At 43.6% G+C, this 22,363-nt stretch overlaps 1 protein-coding gene across 5 annotated transcripts in view; it reads right to left on the bottom strand.

Moving 5' to 3' along the window:
* Window positions 1–22,363, bottom strand: part of PALLD (palladin, cytoskeletal associated protein) — a 436,926-nt gene that overhangs the window by 74,279 nt on the left and 340,284 nt on the right. The window contains exon 1 of one of the 5 annotated variants that reach the window (XM_025384608.1): window positions 21,254–21,413. The exons of the other annotated variants lie outside the window; for them this stretch is intronic. The gene's annotated coding sequence lies outside the window, so the exon portion shown is untranslated. Of the gene's footprint in view, window positions 1–21,253; window positions 21,414–22,363 lie in introns of those variants that run through there. 5 annotated transcript variants of the gene reach the window in all.

Genomic DNA, 22,363 nt, shown 5'->3' with positions numbered 1-22,363 from the left:
TTTTTCCCAAATGGCTAAAATTATGAAAACTAATTTATTAGTCCTAAAAAGTAAACTTGACATTTTTTGGTAAAGTTTAACAGTAAATAAACAGTTAATATTACCAAAAACAACTGAGGCAGGGAAAAGGGCAATTCCAGTGCAAAGTCTGCTACTCACTGATATCTGTCAAACATAAAATATTCTAAACACATCATATAGGTTTCTTGATATCCACACCTAGAAAGCATTAGAGGGCATTAAGAGAAATTGTAGCCGATTAACTCATCTAAAAGCCCACAAAGCAGAATAAATCTAATTACCACAGCTTAAGGCAAATAATACCTCTTGCAAAATAACCAAAAAGTCAAACTTAAAGAGCAACTACACTCTTGTAAGCACTACTAACTTTGGGGATGGTTCTTTCTTTTTGAGACAGGGTCTCACTCTGTTGCCCAGGCTGGAGTGTGCAATGGCATAGTCATGGCTCACTGCAGCCTTGACTTCCTGGGCTCAAGCAATCCTCCTGCCTCAGCCTTCTGAGTAGCTGGCACTACAGGTGTGAGTTACCGCACCTGGCTAAGTTTTGAAGAGACAGTCTATGTTGCCCAGGCTTGTGTTTTTTGTTTTTTCTTTTCTTTTTATTCTACCTTCTTGCCCAGCCCTCTCAGTGAATTTAACAAATACTGATTGAGCTTTTACTACATGTTGGGTGCCAGAAATTTAGTAGTGATCAAACAGACACAGCACTTGCCTTCATGAAGCCACATGAAGCCAGCAAGTACCATGTGGCCTAAAACAGAAGAAGTTTAACTGCATGAAAGCAAGGTGCTTTGTATTGCTGGGTTTGGTGTATATTTCTTTGCTATCTAGTTTAATATATTGAGCTTTACATCTGTGCAGCCTTGCATGTCCATATACCTTTGGCAGGCATTTCTAGTCAGGTGGCATGGGGCAAGGGGTGTGCTACGCTTTAAGTCCCTCATTTCTCCAGCCTGTCCAGGTAGTGTCTATGTCTCCAGCTCACTCAGAAAGGCAGGAGACTTCCAGATTCACTCCACTGGTATCAAGAGTTAGGTTCTGGTGAGAGAGCTGGCAGAAGCTTCAGAGGACCTTGCGTCTTAGCCTCCTTTTTTTTTCTGCCCTTAACAGCAAGTTGTTGCCTCCATTTTCCAGGAGATCTCAGCACATTTCCAGGAGACCTGAAATGCGGTGGACTGCTTCAACATTAGATTATTTTGGTAGACAGGGACAGTATTTAGTGTAATGTCACCTATATGCTTATCAAATAGGGGTAAGAGAGTCATAATTATTTTAATGTCTAATATTAATGGTTCTTTAATAAATTACTTATTAAAGTTCCAAGGTATAAGTCTTTTAATAGAAACAGGTATCAGCCAAGCACGGTGGCTCATGCCTGTAATCCTAGCACTTTGGGAGGCCAAGGAGGGTGGATCACTTGAGGTCAGGAGTTCGAGACCAGCCTGGCCAGTTTGGTGAAATCCCGTCTCTACTGAAAATACAAAAATTAGCTGGGCGAGGTGGTGCTCGCCTGTAATCCCAGCTACTAGGGAGGCTGAAGCACAAGAATCGCTTGAACCCAGGAGGCGGAAGTTGCAGTGAGCCTAGATCGCGCCATTGCACTCTAGCCTGGGTGAAAGAGCCAGACTCCATCTCAAAAACAAAACAAAACAAAAAACAGGTTTGGAATGAATGCAAAAAATCTACAAGAGACTGGTCAGTTGTACTATTAAGTTATCGAACAGTTTTATCCTGCCTCTCTCTTCCATTTTATATATTTAAGTCACTTTTAATTGATGGGGGTATGGAGGACAGACACACTCTGGACATGGAGAAATTAAAAGCAAGCCAGACTGTGGGTCCACAGGCTCTGCAGCAGAGAGTAAGTGTTGGTGCAATTGGCAGGTTAGAGACACACAGGAAGAAGGGAAGAGGATGTAACTGAGACAAAGACAAGGAGGGAGACTGTAGGAAGCTGTGCATGTGCTGCTGGCCTGGGAGACGGCACCCACTGACCTCCTCTGGCCTCTCAGTCACACTTGGGCCAGATTAATTCATTCAGCAAACTTTTCTTGCCTGTCCATGGAATGCCAGGTACTGAGCTAGTGTTCACGGACACATGCTAAGCAGCAGTAAAAAGTGCTTATTTTGTATAATACTCAGCTACTTACTACCTAGCTAAAACTAGGACAGCATATTAGAAAGGACAGATTTAGGCCAGGCGAGGTGGCTTACGCCTGTAATCCTAGCATTTTGGGAGCCTGAGGCAGGCGGACCACCTGAGGTCAGGAGCTCAAACCAGCCTTACCAACATGGAGAAACCTTGTCTCTACTGAAAATACAAAAATTAGCCAGGTGTGGTGGTGCATGCCTGTAATCCCAGCTACTCAGGAGGCTGAGGCAGGAGAATCGCTGGAACCTGGGAGGCAGAGGTTGTGGTGAACCAAGATTGCACCATTGCACTCCAGCCTGGGCAACAAGAGCGAAACTCCGTCTCAAAAGGAAAAAAAAGAAAAGAAATGACAGACTTAGAAATTACATGAGTGAGAAAAGGAGACTGATTTTCCCGACAGTATACTGCATTTTTCCAGGCTTTTCAAACAGGTTTGCAATGTGAATAATCGTTATCTTTTAGAGGACTTCTATGAGGGATTTTAGTAGTGTAGGCCTGGACATACCGTATGAAAAACAAACCATTTTAGAGTCAGGGAAATGTTTCCCTCTTATCTTTTAAATCCTTGGTGGAGAGTAGGGACTGAAGGGAGAGCATTCACTCGTTCCAGGAGCCAGGTTGCAGAAGAAAGGCCTTTCACGCAGGAGCGGGAGGGCTGAGGCCTCGCGAGCTAAGCCCACACTTGGTCTGGCAGATGACTTACATTTCAGGACCTAGGCCAATGAAGTTTCCTGGCTATATGTTAAGACAAAACTTTCCCTGCTTAAAGTCAGATCTTTCATTTCTTAGTATTGAGTACAAGGGAGGATTAAAGGAGTTTATTGCTTTAAAAATTAAGGAAATACCTGAAAAACTGGATAGGAGTTTATTCATTGTATTTTATGACACCAAAGATTAGCAAATGCATTTGTAAGTATACATAATAAAACAGAATAAATATAGCCTGGCATCTGTTTTAATGGAGGTAGCTTGGGGGTGAGAAGAGGGAATGGGGAAGAGAAGCTGGGGGCCGGCTCTGAATTCTTTATGGGCCCCCTGATGCAGCCAGACACATGTGGTATGAATCTCAATAGTGCCAGTTAGTTTTTCTCTCCACGGGTGTTTTTTGCTTTAAAAATGGGGATAATAATACCTGTAATGAGATTTCTTGTAAAGTTTAAGTGAGGTTATAAATGTGAAAGTCTAATGTCAAACCTGGCTATCAAGAATTTAAATTTCCTTTCACTTTCCATCGATGTGAAAACGATAAAACGTGAATATTAAGCATGGTTTGGATTGAAAATCTTCTCAGGGTCTCAAAATCTAGTCGATAATTCAATTCAGACTTTAAAAAGCAGACATTCAGTTCTCTCCAGATTTGTGAATGAATGCATTGTTACTACAGAAGTTGAAGTGCCAAAATATACACTGTGTCTTCCTTTCCCCTTTTTCTTCGGCAGCGAAGTCAGCCAGAGCATTCTAGAGATCACCTTAAAAACGTATCCCTCTTCTCCTACTGGAGTTTATACAATGACAAAAATCGGATCGGGCTTCTTCAAAAAGCAAACAACAAAACATCCCAACACATAACATAACCCTGAGTCTTTAAAAGAAAGCCGGTGCTTGCACCAGGGGCGTGCAGACGTCTGGAACCCTTTACAATCAACTCCCTAAGGGGCAGCTTATCTCTTCCTCTGATGCTATCAGTTTGCCAAGGAAAGTTAAAGACAAAAGTCAACTGTTGTACCCAGTTGGAATGTGAACATGTGTGAGAACTTGAAATACACTAAGACTAATTTATGTTCCGATGGGAGTGGCTCTCATGGTAAGGACTGAATCAGTATATCCTGCTTTAACGAAAAAAATTCTCACAGCCTGCAGGAAGAGCTGCAAAATAGCCCCCTCTCATCTTTACTGACTCTAATTAGCGCTCTTGTGTTGCATTTTAGGGAAAGTTCATTTGTCTCTGCAGTGGACTTCAAAGTTAATCATACTACAAAACTGTAGAGAATGAACATCTTGAAATTATTCCTGAAATAAGAGCTCCGAGTAGCCTTTGAGATTGGTAAAGTCTAGAAATAAAGTATACTTAAAAAGCTGCATCTGATTATGTTGCAAAAGACCAATTTAGGATCATTATTCGGTGTGAAATACATTTTGCCAATGTAAGCCTTTCCTTTCAACTGTTTAAGGCATAGAATACTAGTACATTCTACATTTAGGGTTTGAATTCTACCAGTTTTAGAGCTCAGAATTCAAATTAGCATAGTTCTAAGTTTGACAATTATCCTCCTTTTGCTTTTAATAGTGTCTCCCTTCATGTACTGAGTGTGCCTACATTTTCCTCGAATTGTTTTCTCATCAGGGGTGGTGTGAGAAGCCTTCTTTTAGGAGAAAAACCACAGACCACCACCAACTAGATCTGTGTCTAAGATGTCCAGTGTATCCGGCACACTCTCTGGGCTGACAGGCACTGAACAATGGCTCTTGCTCAATAGGCCTAGTTTCCAGTCACTGACAGCAACGATTAGTACCTTCAGTCTCTAAATTTCACAAATTTACAGCTTTGATTTTTAGTCTTAGAAGCCATCAAGGACAGGCCCCAAGATAAAACAAAGTGGTTGGCTCCCATCTGCTGAGTAAGCAGAAGGGACAGTGGAGTTCCTCTCAGTTTGGTTCACTTTCACTTTGCCCAGGGGTGGGGTGGGGTGGGGTGGGGTGGGATGGGCGGAGGGGGGGATGGGGCGGGGCGGGGGGTTGGGGGGGGTGCGGGGCGGGGGTAGGGTTGCCGGAGGAGGCTTACTCAGTCCTCAGTCACCACCTGAGGGCCACTCTCCAGGAACTTAGCCGCCCTGGGTTTAGTTTTCTTAAAGTTATCAATGAGTAGATTAGGCTAAATTCTGGCTCTAAAATTGAGTAGCTATTACAGGGAAGTGAAAAATAATTCTGAATAACAATGATTGGGAAATAGAGTGTCAGAATTAGTTCTACAGCTAATTAGTTCTCTCTTCATATGCCTGGGACTTAGTTTCTTCCTTTTTTCACAAAAGGAATATTCATTGTGAGAAATTAAAGTATCAGAAAGTATAAAAGAGTATAACTAGATTATTTGTAATACAAAGGATAAGTGCTTGAGGTGATGGACACCCCATTTACCCTGATGTGATTATAACGCATTGCATGTCCATATCCAAATAGCTCATGTACCCATACACACCTACTATGTACCCACAAAAACTAAAGATAAAATATTAATTAAAAAATAAAGTGAAAGTAGTACGATAATAAAGTAAATGTAAAGAATTTCCCCCATAACCACCAATCCTCATACAATTCCACTCCACAGGGCAAAACACCAATAATATTTTGGTACTATCTTTCCAGAACCTTTACTATACAAATATAAATACTTATAACACCCATATGTTTACACGTTTGGGTTTTTGTTCACAAAAGTTGGATCAAGCATAAGCACATTCTCCCTCAGTGATCTTTTATCTTTCAACGACATCCCATGGGTATCCTTCCATGTTGGCACATGAAGATTTATTTCATGCTTTTGAATGCCTCATAGTATTCCAAAGTACAAACCATTCTTTATTAATGATAGACATGCTCTCTTCAAGTACTCATTAGGGCAAATAGTGTAGCAATAACGCTTCCTGTACAACTAACTTGTACTGTATACTTGTTTCAAGTTTTCTGTGGGAAACATGTCTAGAAATGAGATTATTGGGTCAAAGGATATGTGAATTTGACATTTTAAAGGGTATAAATTGCCCTCAAAACAGTTCTTAGGACTTTATCTGGAAACAGAGGAAAGAGTACATGATCTTTTTCTTTATTCACCTGAGCTTCCAATTCAATTAAGAAGCCTTAAAAGCTGGAATGGAAGATGGGAGCAGCTCTGAACTCCAGTCCCCTTTCAACCAGTCCACTAATTTCAAGCCTTTTCTTTTTTAGCAAGTATCAAAACTCTCTGTTTTACTTTGGTCTTAACACTGTCAAATTAACATTTTTTCATGCAGGGTAATGTTGCTAACCATAAATGAATTGCTTATTTCTAGTAGTGGGTAAGAAATGGATGTCCTGGTACCTGCTGGATGCCATGGACATGTACCCAGTGATGGTGATGCTGACACCACCGGTGTGGGCACCATACCCACACTTTGAGAGCCTCGGCTTTTCAGAAAGCCCTTTAATTCTTTGGAATAAGCCTGTAGTTAGAGGACTCCTATCTTCCTCTGGGTAGACTGTGATTTACATGTATTTGAATGGTAATCAGTCACCTTAATTAATATAGCTTTTCTGTTACATCTCACTACCATGACATGCAGGCTCTTTAACAGGTCACCTGTAAAGAGGAAACTGCAAAATTCCACATGGGCTTCCTGGAGTTCCTCTTACAGACCATACCTACACTCCCTCGCATAACGAGTGTTTAAAATTCATTTAAGGCAACTGCAAATAATTCCATGCCTTGCTCATCTTATAAAGGGAACTCTTTGTTGACCAGATGTTTATTAGTGTTGAAATTGATTCCTTATATGTTATTTAAGGTGTTAGATTAACATTAATCACCAAGTACCTATAGCTGCTTAAACTACCCATATCAAACGGACATATTTAACTCTCAGTTATCCAAGTTATAAAAGGAAACATGAGAAAACTTGAGACTTCTCCTTGACCGTATGTAGTGGATCTGTATAACACTTCCAATCTACTTTCTGTTCTAGATCTTTTACATAAGAATGAAAATAGTAAAGAGTGCAGTAGGTGTAGGGTTGAGCAAATGGACAACTTAATACTTATAAACGCATGGTTGAATGCCTATTAGAGAAGAGGACTTGGTAATGAAATGACATTCAGTAAGGGACAGAAGAGTAGGAAAAAGAGGTATCCTAGAACAGCTACTTACTATCTCAGATTATTGCAAGAGGAAGCCTCACTGATTGAGACCACATTAATTTGAAATCTGTGATACCTCTGAGATTTTCACTAACAACTAAAAAGGGGGCTTGTCAAATAAATCAGTGGTATAACAATTGGCAAAAGTGCTGCTTAAGACAAACGACTTTCAAGCCCTTGGGAAGCATTTGTTACCTTATTATTTAAAACCGTGGCTTTACTTCCTACCAGTACTTTCTTAGTCTTGACTAGCTGAGTTCTTTGTATGAATAAATCTTCTTTTTTACAAAATGTTTTATGATTTAGGAGTCTCATAAACTCTAACAACCTGTCACGTGAGTACAGTGGTCCCTCAGTATTTGAGGGGGACTGGTTCCAGGAACCCTTTGGATACCAAAATCCACAGATGCTCAAGTCCCTGATTTAAAAAAAATGTCCTACCATTTGCACATAACCTACATACATCCTCCTGTATACTTTAAATCATCTCTAGATTACTTATAATACCTAATACAATGTAAAGGCTATATAAATAGCTGTCATGCTATACTGCTTTTTTACTCATATTATTTCTATTATTGTATTATTGTTTTTGTTTTTCCAAATATTTTTGATCTGTGGTTGGTTAAATCCATGAATGTGGAACCCAGGGATCCAGAGGGCCGACTATTATCTAAGACAGAAGATGCTATTGGAAAAGAAGAAAGGTGTTAGTAAGGGTCCTAAAATTCTTTAAAGGATCTAGAATGATTTCTCCAATGATCTAGATTTCTCCAAGGACAGGTAGGAAATACTTCGATCAATGTATGACTGTATCCCTTGATAGAAAGCACATTTTCATGTTTTCCATGGCACTTTGGGTGTGGCAAGCAAGGTCTTCCACAGCTGGTAGAGCCTCCCTCACCTCCTCACTCCGGTGCCTCTCCAGCCACACCAGTCACCTGCCATCCTCCAGACATACACCCCTCCCCCTCCAGCTTCTCTACCCAGCTTCAGCCTTCTATCAAACTCTCCACTCTCAGGTCTTGGTTCTCTCCTGAAACTTCTCCTTACTCCCCCAGGCAGAGCTGGTCAGTCCCTCCTCCGAGGACACTGAATCTGTTTCACCCACAGAACTAATCAATTCATTCTGCATCCGGGCCCCTCCCTTCCAAGCCTAACCCGTGATGGCCTGGTCAGTGTCCTACTTACTCGGCAGAACGCTGAGCACAGAACTAACTCAGGACATGTCTGCTGAATAAATGATACTGGATGTGTCTGCTAGCTTTTTAAAGCAGTTGGAAAGACTTTCAAGCATGTCTTAATAACTTTTTAATATTTGGAGTTCATCCTTTATTAGGAAGTTGGCGGGGAAGATACACTGTGGGATGCCATAGTCCAATTTCCTGTTGCACAACTTTTTTTCACCTCATATATTCTAATAAATCTCAGATAAAATTAGAATACCACAGAAATCATAGGGTCTTGCGCTGATGGCAGTTTTTGAGGAGCGACTGGGACTTGGAGAGAGAAAAGTTCAGTGTTAGAAAAGCTCTGAGCTGCTCAACCATTCTGAAATCCACAAATTCTTGAAATTCTCAAGGCTTGTGGGATTCCCCACTTCTCTGTGTGCATAGATGTGTATTAACAAGGATAAACAGTGATCTCACAGGACTGTTGAGAATTAATACAGAATGTAGATAAAACGCTTTGTAAATAACCAGCATCACTGAATATGTATCGGCTAAATGGGTAAAGCAGTTCGCTTGGACTTGGGTAGAAAAAGGCCAGTCAAGTGTAGTCTTTACTTCTAGGCACACTCGATCATGGTTTTTAATTTTTTACAGGTTATAGTTTTCTAGAAAAATTGCACCCAAATAAAAACAAACAAAAAACAAACTGTCAAAGCTCTTTGAGTTGCACAACCAGATAGATGACTTTCCTCCTAAGCAGGGATTCACAGTAGACAGACAGCCTAACAGCATCCTTGTTAACGCGTGAGGGAAGGGCGTCCACATCTTCCTCCTCTAGTTTGCTAAAATTCAAGGTTACCGACTCCTTTTCACTTTCGCTAAAGTTCTTACTAGACGTGCTATAAAGCTGTAATTACTCTTGAGGCACCCATGAATAAGAGAGGTGCCCATGCTTTGGCGAGGTGTGGTAAATTTGGCAGGGAAGTTCAATTTCCGTAACATTGTTTCCATCCCAGGAAATGTCTCAGGTGGCTTGGTATGGGTGAGCTGCTGCCAGGTTTTCGGGCATGGGCTTGCCACCCTTGGCTGACATCATTTGACTGGATTCTTTACTCTGCTTGCCCCACAGAAGCCTTTGCATTCAAGTAGTCTCCATTTCTTCAAACACCCCATGCGATCACCACCATGCCTACGTCTCCAAAAAGCCTAATATGGAAAGCCTCTAGTGCATGTGTGGACTCTCCTTGCCTATGAAAATAGCAAGAGCATTTACTACTATGCAAATCAAAACCACAATGGGAAAACTTTGATTGTAGCATTGTTATTAATTGGGATAATGGGCTGCAACTATGACTGCAGCATTGTATCAACAGAATTCTTATATTACATATGTGCTACACTGAATTTGTTTATCCTGATGCCCAAGAACTCTCTGAAATCATTAAATGTCAAATGTAAATTTAAAATGCTCTTTTTTAACTAGGTAAACTTTCCTAACTTGAGCTAAACGAAGAACATAAGCTGCTGACCAGGTGGAACCTGTGATTTTGCAAGCCAAACTTTCTTCTGTTTCCCTGGTCTAGAGGTTGTACCAATTCATTAATCATCCCATGTTTCCCAAATTAGAGTATATCCAGTGGGTATTATTTCCTGAAATATAAATTAGCATAAACATTTCCAAGAAGTTTGCAGGGAAGTCTTTTATGTTCTGTGGCCCAATAATGGCATACCTTCCTGCATTTAGAATTCCTTTCCGACAAAACCACAGTAATTATGCTTAAAAGCTGGTTAGGTTAGGTGGCACTATGTATTTCCCTGGCCTTCGTATACCATGACATATACACAGCTACACATTTGTGGGACCCCCATCTATCATCATTTTTTGGGTAATGAGTACTTGGGATTTTTGAGAAGCTTTTATTTCTAATGTAGTTTTACTGATTATGCACAGGCTTATAATTTGAACTAGAATGTGGCACTTACTGATGTCTGAGATTCATCTTTTTATTTCTCTAAAACCAGGGAATCATATTCCATAAAGTCATCAACTTAAATGTTTTAACCAAATACTCCAAGAGAGCATGGAGAGAAGATGGAGTAGACAGAGAGAGAATTGGATGGGAATGCCTTTTAAGTACCTCCTTACATGGCAGGGACAGCAAGGCTGAGAAGAAAGTAGCACTTCTCTCCTCTAGTCTTTTTAAGAGAAGACTCAAGGCAATGTAGGTTGTCTGGGGAAAGGCCGCTGGCTGTGAATGGCCTGAATGAGAGTTACCAGCCCATCAGAAGATAGACTTAGAGTGACAGCCATTTTCTCAGCCAGTTCAGAAAATAAAAGAAAGTATCACAAAGCAAGAGGCCTGCAAGTCCCAGACACATTTCTACACTTGAGTCCATCATTAACTCATGATATCTACACCAGGATGCAGATTTCTGGATGGCCACGGAAAACACCAGGTGTCTGTTAAGTTTGCCAGAAGATGACCCATATGTTCAGTCAGATCCTGTGGTTTCATAAGAGTTTCACCTTTAATCAGACTGCCGTGAGCTGGAATGTCATGTTTTCCTGGTTTGTAATTTCAATTGAATGCCCATCACCAGTAAATGTGAAGTCGTTTTTCTTTTTTTAACTTTGAAGAGTGTAGCAAAAGGGAGGCTGTATCTGAAACCAAACCTAAAAGCACGGTGAATGAAAGGGGGAGCAGATTACCTCAAGGTGAGAAGAAAATCCAAAAGCCACATATAAAGAGGGAAGTCAGACCCGGGATTCAGAGCAGAGCAACTGCACAGCCAAGCTTTGTGGCAAGATATTCAGTCTCTATCACATTCCCTGCTAACTCTTCAAATGACAGTATTAACAGTGGAAGTGGATTGCTCTGTAAATGCTACATGCTTGCTTTACTTTTCACATAATAAACCAACAATTGTTGGACTACATAGGATAGGAAATCTTTCACCATCAGAGTAATTCTGAAATACATCCTAGAGATTTCAGTAGACTGCGATGGTGACAGGAAACAACGGGAGCCAAATGACATTGGGCAAACATTCAGGAGTCCAAGGTGACTATTCTTTCATTTTCAGATTTGCATTTAACTTAATAAGTAGACAAAAATCAAAATAAACACATAGGAAAACTGAGCTCCAAGCAGAATTGTAGAGGCTACATGGAGCTTACCCAGGAGCTCAGACATTACAGAGCCACAGAACGAGCAGACAGATGGTGCCTAGAACACAGCGACTGTCACTCCGTGGCTGAAGTGTCTACTCAACACCACCGCTGCATTTTCTCCTCAACTGCCAGCCCAGGGCAGCTGGCCAAGTTGTAGAAACTGCCACTGTGTGGTTCCCTCAGTAACCCAACCGCACTTTTCCATTGGAATTGCTTTCCCAAATAAACGGGTCTTCAGGATTTTAAGCATTTACCCTTAAAAACTTTCCTCCTGAACATGCAGTCAGTGTTCTCAATTTGACTTTGCCAGATTTGCCATCTGTGCTTAAGCTTTTGGAAAATTCTGCAGTTGCCCTTGCTGCACATTTTCAAGTGGTAACATCACTCCGCATCTCAAAGGATGCTTGCTGTGCTGAAACGAAAAACACAGTTGGCCTCAGGAGATCCAGATCCAACAACTCACCTTGGGAAAGTCCCAACCTTTTTACATGTTAATTCTTAAAAATTTGTATAGTGGGGCACGGTGGCTCACACCTGTAATCTCAGCACTTTGGGAGGCGGAGGCGGGAGGATCATGAGGTCAGGAGTTCGAGACCAGCCTGACCAACATGGTGAAACCCCATCTCTACTAAAAATACAAAAATTAGCCAGGCGTGGTGACACACACCTGTAATCCCAGCTACTCAAGAGTCTGAGGCAGAAGAATTGCTTGAACCTGGGAGGCAGAGGTTGCAGTGAGCCAAGATTATGCCATTGCACTCCAGCCTGGGTGACAGAGCGAAACTTGGTCTCAAAAAAAAAATCTGTATAGTGGAGGTGAGGAGGTGAGGATATCTACCCTACCCAACTCCCCTACTGAACAGCAGCAAATGTCCTGGTATTTTTAGATGAATGGAACTTGACCCTCCCATACAGCACTGCCTTTCACATATCTCGACCTTGATATGTTTTCATGAATCTAAATTTAGGCTTTAAAAAGTCTCTCAACATAAAATCATTCCACATAAGATTTTTAGGTGAGTTGTCAGACTATGTTGTTCATTTGTACCCTGAGTCAAAGAAGTTGATCTGGGTAAAGGTCTGGTAGCTTCACACCTCTGGTCGTTTCACTAGGCATCCACCACGCTGCTGAGTAGCTCTGGAAAAGCGGGAGATGAACTCATATGACAATGGCATACTTTTCCACGTTTGCAAACTGACAACTCGTGGTGGTTGTGTAGAAACAAGGGCCAAGGAATCATGAACTTGGACAGCTGCCTTCTTAGCCCTAGCTGATTTCTTCTGCCCTTCAAAGATATTTGCAAGTTCTTGTGTATCACTCTCTCTTGCAAATAAAAGCTTCTCCCTGGAGAGGCGAGCTCCTTATCGCTTGTTCCTGGGTATCCACTTGCCAGGACAGATTTATAGTTGCTGGTGTGGACAGTATGTACTCAAACGTTCTCTATTACATAACAAAATGGTGCAATGTGAGAGAAGTATGGAATACATTTGGATTCATTTTGTCTCTTAATAGAGCCAAAAATAGATTTTTTTAAAAATCTACATCTTCCACACAAATACATCCATTTATAGTTATGAAGATAAATGGAAAATGAGGCTTTAGCAAGAAAAACCACAAGTTTTTCTAACTACTCCAGTTTTGAATAAATCTATTTGTGGTTTTACTGGAATATGCTTTATTTACTTCAATATTCTGTCCCTGGGCAGATTTTGCAAATAGCAGAGCCTAGTCAAATGACAGGATCTTTTTTTTTTTTTTTTTTTTTTTTTTTTTTTTTTTTTTTTTGAGACGGAGTCTTGCTCTGTGCGAATGACAGGATCTTTAATCAACCTTGAAACACCGAGAGCCCACTTTTCTCACTTTATGCTCTCTTTGCGGGCAAAGTCATCCTCTCCCAAGGCTTTAATTACCATCTGTGGTGATAATTCCCAAATCATGGTCTCCCACTCAGATCTCCTCCCAGAATGGCAGCCTAGGTATATAACTGTGTCCTGGACATCTCCACTTGGAATGTCCAAAACTAAACTCTCCTTACCTCTGTAAACGGCGGCTCTATCTACCCAGGGTCTGGTAGAGCCCTGGGAGTAACCTCTGATGTATGCCCCTCCCTCACCCCTCCCATTCCACCAACACCACGTGCAGTCAATTCCCTCTCCTAACTAGCCTTGGAATCCACCTGCTTCATCAGTTCCTTTGCCACTCACTCAGCTGAGATCACCAATATTTATTTCCCGTGGTATTCTAACTGCAAGTGGTTTTCCCATTTCGCACTGACTACCTACCGAGCGCCCACAACAGTGTGCCAGCCAAGAAGGAGTCATGAAACAGATGTAGAAGGCTTCTTCACCGCCCCCAACAGGGGCACCATATGATGGGAATGAGGCTTGACTTAGGTGGTCCCCATTCAATATTACAAAAGAGTATACAATTAAGAATTTTTAGGCCAGGCACGGTGGCTCACGCCTGTAATCCCAGCACCTTGGGAGGCCAAGGTGGGCAGATCACGAGGCCAGGAGATTGAGACCATCCTGGCTAACATGGTGAAACCCCATCTCTGCTAAAAATACAAAAAATTAGCCGGGCGTGGTGGCGGGCGCCTGTAGTCCCAGCTACTCAGGAGGCTGAGGCAGGAGAATGGTGTGAACCCGGGAGGCGGAGCTTGCAGTGAGCCAAGGTCGCGCCACTGCACTCCAGCCCGGGTGACAGAGAAAGACTCTGTCTCAAAAAAAAAAAAAAAAAAAAAAAATTTTTTTTTTAGCCAGTCGCAGTGGCTCACGCCTATAATGCCAGCACTTTGGGAGGCTGAGGAGGGCAGATCACTTGAGCTCAAGAGTTGAAGATCAGCCTGAGCAACATGGCAAGACCTCATCTCTATTAAAAATACAAAAAATTAGCCGGGCATGGTGGCGCATGCCTGTAGTCCCAGCTATTTGGGAGGCTGAGGTGGGAGGATCGCTTGAGCCCAGGAAGTCAGGGCTGCAGCGAGCCATGATCATGCCACTGCACTCCAGCCTGGGTAAGGCAGTGAGTCCCTCTCTCAAAAGTAAATAAATAAATAAATAAATCTTTCTTAGTCTAAAACTTAATCCGTTATAGGAATGAGATTAACTCAGTGAAGTAATTAACAGTAATTGCTGTTTTGGGAACTGTGAACATCAGAGCATTTCAGAGAAGGGAGAGAACAATGTGACAATTAGGACGAAAAGTTTAAATGAAATTTCTGGACAAGTCTGTAGTTTTCCTATCGCAGTCACTCAACAAGCATTAAACATACACGTAGTAAGTGCAGGACTCTGCTCCAAGTAAATGACACAGCAAAAAAAGGAGTTAGAAGATAATCTCTCTCCTCAAGGAGTGAACTAGAGAATTCTGATCTACAATATACTGTGGAAGGACGTTAATAGTCAGAATTTGACCATGGGCAGATCCTGAGTGTACACTTCACCAGCTAACTTCAGGCTCCCTTTCTGCCAGGTGACTGTTTCACATGTCTCTCCTCAAACTGCACCCGCCGCCCCACACTCCCTCCACGACCCTCGCTCCCCATTCCACTGAGAAAACTGAAGAAACAGAACTTCCACGAGCTTCCATTGCTCCTTCTACCCAGCCCTCATCTGTACCCCCAGATTCCGCCTGTTTTCCGGCGATACAGGAGAATCAGCTCTGCGCTCTTGGTTAAGGTCAAGCCCTCTGCTTGTGCACCAAACCCCAGCCGCTCTAGGACATCCCTCCAGCAACTGTCCTTATCTTTCCTGACCATGGGATAGAAAAGGTCAAGCCCTTCACCAGTCATTCTTGGATACCTCCCCAGTCACTTGCTGCAGTAGAAGCAGTGACTGATGAGGGTGACATGTACTCAACATTTGGTGTTAAACATAAAATGGGTTGCTGCGAGAAACAATAGCGCATGTACTCCTGGACTGATGATTTTGTTGACTCACAGCCACCCTTCAGCCCGTATTCTCTATTTCCCTGAATCGCGACCCCAACCTGGCATTCCTCATGCTCCCTACATCTATTTTTCCACATAGCACGTAACTTCATCTGAGGCGCTAGCTGTTTAGTTTGTTTTGCTTATGGTTTGTCTCTTTCCACTGGCATATAAGCTCCACGAGGGCAAAGATTTCGGCATATTTGTCCATTTCATTCACTGCTTTACTCCCAGAGTCTAACACAGAGGCTGGGCCACAGGACTTGCTCCAAAAATATTTGTTGAATTAATGAGGTCCCAGACTTGCCATTTCTGATCTGTGTGATCTTGACAAATTATTCTCTTAAAATCTCACTTTCATCATTTCTAAGATGGGAGTGCTGACAGTACTCACTACGTGGGATTGTGGTGAGGATTGAATGACATAAAATGTGTTCAACATTTTAGCACATTTTCTGGTTTGAAGTACTCAACAAACAGTATCTATTCTATGATTAATTTGAATTTTACATTCATTAGCATCCAGGTTTACCTTGAGTCTATTCAGTTACTGATAGGTGCTGGTTTGGGCATTCAATAGACTGGCATGAAAAAGAAAAATAAGATGTCTACATATGTGCTTTCCTTCTATTACTGAAGACTATTTAAAATCTAACCTTCACTTAAAAAGTACTGAACATACAACTAAGTAACGTTAATGTCTAGGTCTAGGTTACTAGGTTCTCAGTAAAAATGATGTTTAGTAAGGAAATGATGTCAGTCAGCCTGTAGCTCATATTGATAAGCCATCCAGAATTGGTCCCATAGGTGATGACATCTAGACCTCACTTCTTCCGCTACCTGTGCCCTCTTCCTCCTCCTCTCTTTCCTCTCTGTTGCCACAAAGCCAGCTACTGCCAGGATCCCCCCTCCCCATCGCTCTGCAGTCCAGGGTGGGGTCTCTGTTAGCATAAGGAAGTATCAAAGGAAATGTATCTCTGTGTACCTTTATTTTCCCTCCAGGGCTTAAATGGAAAAAGAGAGAAGGTGGAGTCCCTTTTGCCATTGTAACTGGAACTAAAAACCTTAAAAAACTCAAGTTGGAGCTCTGAGTGCATTTTCCCACAAAAACCATGTTATATATAGTGGCTTGGTTCTATGGTACTATTAATAAGACAGAATACTTCAGCTATGATTTCTGGGCTGGCCTGGGAAACTAACCACTAAATGTGACATAGTTTCAGTGAAAAAGCGTGTTCAGGGTTCCCAGCAGTGAGTTTTTATAAACTCACAATCAGAACACAACCCATCTGAAAGCTGAGGGCCGCCTACTTCACAGTAAGTTTGACAGCCTCACGAAGGCATCCGAATGTCATAGACGGTAACACCAAGCTTAAGAGTCTCCTGCGCGGCGCTCCAGCAGTACTTCATTTGTTTGCCTGATCTCGGTTCTCTAATGTGGCGGGCCTACCTCACACCATTTTGTGAGAACGGAAGCACCTGGTTAGTAATGACTATTCAACAAAGGTTGGCTCTCTTCTCTCCCCTTCACTGGTGAAATTTCAGTGTCTGTACCTTTTACTTGGTTTCGTATGAATCTTATGAATTTTTCTTATGAATCTATTTTTAACACTTCTATATAAAAAAAAATACAAAGCTTTTGCCAGTAGAAACCAGAAAACGGTTATTGCTCATTTCTTCTGGCTGACACACCTTGTCTGCAAATGGCAGCTTCTCCCACAGCAGGAAATCTTTTCCATCAAATAAGCCATTACGCCTTCCAACAGTCTCTGCCAAACTGAAAATCACCATCTTGACTTACCATAGCGGCGGAGCTTTGGCAGTTGCGCTAACGCGCATTGAGCACGGAGACTCGGCACTGACATTAGCTAACCATCCCACATTTCCAGCTTGTTTCCTCGGAGTCATTATCCAAAATACACAAGGAAGAGAGGCTCACCTAACTGGAATGGCTTATGTTACCAATTACGGCCAACCCTAAAGCACATAACCAGTAAGGCAGCTAAGATTAACTGTGCAGGAGGAAATCTATGCCCTAAGTAGCCCATGGAGTTGGGCAAAGAACTGTATCTGCCACCAGTTTCAAAATGCTCTTTCTCCTTCCCTGACACCTCAGGCTCTCCTTATTTCATTTTATCTTCATGTCTTTTCTATAAGAATAGGCCACTGTTTTCTATTCATTAAAAGTCTTCAAGCCAGGCACAGTGGCCCATGCCTGTAATCCCAGCTACTTGAGAGGCTGAGGCACGAGAATCGATCGCTTGAACTTGGGAGGCAGAGGCTGCAGTGAACCCAGATCACACCACTGCACTCCAGCCTGGGTGACAGAGCGAGACTATGTCTCAAAAAAAACAACAAAACAAACAAAAGACCCTTTGGATGAAACATTTCTCATCTACCATCTCTAATTCTTTATCCTCTCTTAAAATTTGATAACAGACCTTCCCTGTTTTCTTTAAAAAAAAAAAAAAAAATCCCTCAAATTAGTGCAATCTCAGAGATCTAGGGCTAAAACCTGGAAGACAGAACTAAGAAGAAATGAGTGTCTCAGTTTCCTCTCTGTATGGCCCTGGAACAAATCTTCACCTTCTCTGCATCTTTCTCTCAAATCTGGTCGAGTTCCAATTCTTGTATTGTATCTTAAAAGAACATTGCTGGAATGAGTCAATATGTATATAGTACCAGGAGCACTTTCAAAGAACACTTTAGTGCTCTTTTAATGTATTATTTTAAAAAAGTATATGGTTAGTGTGTACTTTCCCCATTTACTTGAAGAAGATTATTTGGCAAGATACTGAAAGGGAGGCAATTTTTGAAGCATAGTGAATTGTGATTACTCAGTGTTTCTCTGGATCTCCTGAAATAAGTGCTGAAAAAGTACCATACGTTTTGATACAAAATTGTTTAAGTGGAAAATATACACAAAAGAAAATGTCGAATACATCTTTTTATAGTTCCCAATTATTGTGAAAGAAATCTGGAAAGGGGGGAAATCAACAATTGTTTGGACAATTAAGAACTGTTGGAACACGCTAATAATTTCCCCTTGAAATAATGACTTTAGCACCTTGAGCAGTATGGACTCCCTGAACATTGCCAGGAAATGCTTTATATGTTTCAGGAATAATTAGTTGCTTCAAATTTAACAGAGTCAAAAGTTTACTGTAACCTAGGGAAAATAATATTTTGGAAAAATGCAACTACCCTCAAAGATAGTCTAAATAATATAGCTCATGAGCAAAGTTTTAAAGGCTTAAGACAATAGAGTAAAATTCTGAAGATCAAGTACAATGCAAGGTGGTGACATTTAATTTTTGTTTGTTTTTGTTTGTTTTGAGATGGAGTCTCGCTCTGACACCCAGGCTGGAGTGCAGTGGTGTAATCTTAGTTCACTGCAACCTCCACCTGCTGGGTTCAAGTGATTCTCCTGCCTCAGCCTCCTGAGTAGCTGGGATTATAGGCACACACCTATAATCCTGGCACACGTGCCTGGCTAATTTTTGTATTTTTAGTGGAGACGAGGTTTCCCCACGCTGGTCAGGCTGGTCTCGAACTCCTGACCTCGTGATCCGCCCACCTCGGCCTCCCAAAGTGCTGGGATTACAGGTGTGAGCCACCATGCCCAGCCTATTGTTACCTTTAAAAGTATTAAAAGTCAACTGAAAACTATCTAGAGCTCATAAGGATCTACTGAAGCAATACCAAGGCTGCTATGAGTAGGACATCTGTTTATTGTTTACTAAGTCAATGGTCCTCACCTGGGACAGGCTGGGCCTGTAGTTACTACATTATTTAAAGCAGGTGAGCTACCATGCCATCCCAGCTATCAGAATTTTATGATTCATGAATTCCAACAATCACAATAAAAATAAAGCTACATTATTTCCAACCATCCCCCATGCTCCTCACACAGGGCACCAAGTTTTCACATAGCCAGAGATGGTTTGGATGTTGGCATATTTTGCTACTTGCTGTACATGCCCAGTTTCTTAATGGATGCAGTCACTGGGAAACCAACCCCACTCCTTTTTCTAAAAACAAAGTACAAGAATCAGTAAAAAAAAATAAGTAAAGCTTAGGGATTAGGGGAAAAACCGTTTATTATCTAGCTCTTGTCTATCTCATATGTTTATGCTTCAAGGATGTGCTATTAACTGCCTCTCTCAAGTTATAAATCTTACATTCACACTAAGGCATAGGGGTACATTAGCTGCAAACTATCTCCTATATCCATTGATCTAAACAGACATGGGGAAAATCAAATGAACTCAAACCTCTTATCTAAATCAAAGTCTGCCAAGTCCTAAGGGGGAAAAAATGGTTTCGGGGGGGATGTAAAGAAAAAACAAAGCAAGAAAGATGCTATCTTTGTATTGTGAGCGCTAGAAGCAATCCAAACCCAGATTCCTGGCCAGTTCTCTGGCTATCTTTTCCTTAGGTAGTGGGAGTTAAGCAGACATTCCTGACAGGAGCCTGCATAACACAAATCAAGAAACTATCCTCACAGCCAAGGCTGGTGACACCATTCCTTAACCTGGAGGAGGGGAGCTTTTCAAGGCTTATGAACCAGGATCATATTATTCCATGCCTCTGAAACTTGGGTCCGTCCCTCTGTCCTTTTCTCGGGCTAGTTTCTCTGTGATTACACATCAAAATGTAGATTCAGTCATCTCGGGCTCCTAGAGACTCCCAGGTTGATGAATGCACACCCGTCCTGGAATTTCGCCTGAAGACCAGTAACGGGGCTCGGTGTGCCCGGGCCTGTTCGGGGCGTGCCGCGCAAGACCCAGCTCCGCAGGGTGGGAAGATGCCCGAGCCCAGGGAGACCCGACTAAGACGCCCCCTCTCCTCCCCAGCGCGCCCCCTTCCGTCCCCAGCAAGAGAGCAAAGGTCCCAAGCCTCAATCCGGGCTCAAGCGAGCAAACTCCTTTCTGGAGTCTGGACCACTCACCATTCGAGACAGAGCTGCCCCCAAAAGTTAAAATGAGACAAACGCGCGGGAAGCCCCCAGCCCCGGGGCGGGGCCGGCCCACAGCCCTGCGGTCCAGCTTTGGGAGCGTACCCAGGCCCGGGGAGGGCCAGCCTGGCTGCTCAGGGGACCTTCCCTTTTTGGCTCGGCAGTGGCCTGGAACCCACGCGTGGCCGGTGCGCGCTGCCAGCGCTGCAGCTGAGGTTCGAGTTCGGCCCGCGCCCGGCGTGAACAAAGCAGCGGCCACGGCCTGGGACTGCGGGGACTGAGCCGCGGGCTCCACGCCGCCCCCAGGCCCGGAAGAAACACCGACTGCGGGCCGGGCACAGCACCCGGCCGGGGAAAGGACCCCCGAGTTACGCGCAAACTTTCTTTGAATGGCGCCCAGGTGGGGCGAACCATCCCAAAGAAAGGAGGATGGACTTGAGAAGGGGAGGGCTCGGCTCAGGTCGGGGGGACCCCTCCGTCCCCACCCCCTCCCCGCCAGCTGCCAGGGAATGATGTCATCGCCCCCACGGCCCTCACCCCCGTCTGCCAGCCCCGCTTTCTCTGCCCTCCCACCCTAGGTCTGACCCCTCGGTGAGCGTGGCCAAGATTAAGAGAGGGGCGGGGGTGGTGGGTGCGAGGTGTTCAGAGAAAAGTTAGGAGAGCGAGAGGGATCGTCCGTGGCAGCAGAGCATCTTCTCCCGCCCCGACCCTGCCAAGATGATGCAAACATTCCTATCTGGAGCTCGGCTTTCAGGGTTCTGTGCTCCCGCCGGCCGGGGGAGGGAGAGGGCTCGGGAAGGGACTGGCCGGGTGGAAAGTGCTCTGACGAGTCTCTTGTCCTACCCGCCCCCACCCTGTTCCGAGCCCTCCACCCCCGACTCGCGGCCCACCCCGCACGCTGCCCTCCCTTTAATTCACACATTTCCTCCACCAGCCTCAGGGCCGACTCCCCGCTCCTACCTCGGCTCTCCCGGCCGCCTCCCGCTGCTGCCCGATTCCGCGTCCGGAGCGAGCGGGAGCTGCAGCGGGCTCCGCGGGCCGGGCGCGGGGCAGGTACCGGGCTTTATACCTCGCCCGCCGGGTGACTCAGGAGGCTCCGAGGCTTCACCGCCGCCCTTCAAAATAAGAGTCCGGCGGCGCCGCCGGGAGAGAGGAGGCGTGGCTCGCAGCTCTCGGACGCGGCCCCCAGGTTAGGGAGGCTTCCCCGCACCCACTCGTAACCTTGTCCCGCCCTTTGCATCTTTCAGGCCCCTTCCTGGGGCAGCCAGGTTACAAATCGGGTTTTCCTGGAACGATCGAGAAGTGCTAATAACGGGAAAGAATGTAACTTTTTTAGGCCCATAGATATGTTGTCGGCAAGTTAGGATGATTCTCCTCCGGTGTTTGTGTTTTTTCCTTTACAGACTAGAGTGTCCAATAAACCCGACTCCAGGGCAGCGTTTTAGGGGAAAGCAATAGAAACTCACGGTGGAATGGAAGCTGCCCTGAAGGAATGGAACCGCGGGGCTGGGGCTGAGCTGGGGCTGGGGGGAGGGAGAGTCCCAGCTCTGAGGACGGATATTCACGTACAGTGCAAAAATGAGTATGTGACATTAAATCGAAAAGCACAAATCATCATGCAGTATATTTCTTCTCTAAGGAAGAGAAAGGATAATTTTTAGATTTCCATTAATTAGTTTGCTGTGTTCCGTGTAATAACTAAATTCAGGAGTCCTTAGGGTGAGAGGAATAAAGCACTTTGATCCAGCAACATCTGAGGAACCCAGTCCCTATCCTATCCTGTGGTCCTCTCAGGTCATAACCTACTGGAGGTCCTGAGTCACTTGTTTTAACACTCATCTACACAGGAATTTCTGTAGAACTGTTTTCAAAGAGGAACTGGTCTCATTCGTCCCAGAATTAATATTCTATGCAAAATTTGTGACAGATTGTGGGCTTAGCCTTAAATCCAGATCACCAACTTTTCTTTCACCAGATCAGCTAAGGACACCCCGGCTCTGTGTATAATCCTCTGGTAGCCGGTTTGGCACACCATGTCACAACAATTTCCGTCCTCTTTCTGCTTCCAGC

Source organism: Theropithecus gelada, chromosome 5 (assembly GCF_003255815.1).
Source record: "Theropithecus gelada isolate Dixy chromosome 5, Tgel_1.0, whole genome shotgun sequence".
Lineage (NCBI taxonomy): Eukaryota > Metazoa > Chordata > Mammalia > Primates > Cercopithecidae > Theropithecus > Theropithecus gelada.
This window is presented reverse-complemented; position numbering and strand designations above follow the sequence as displayed.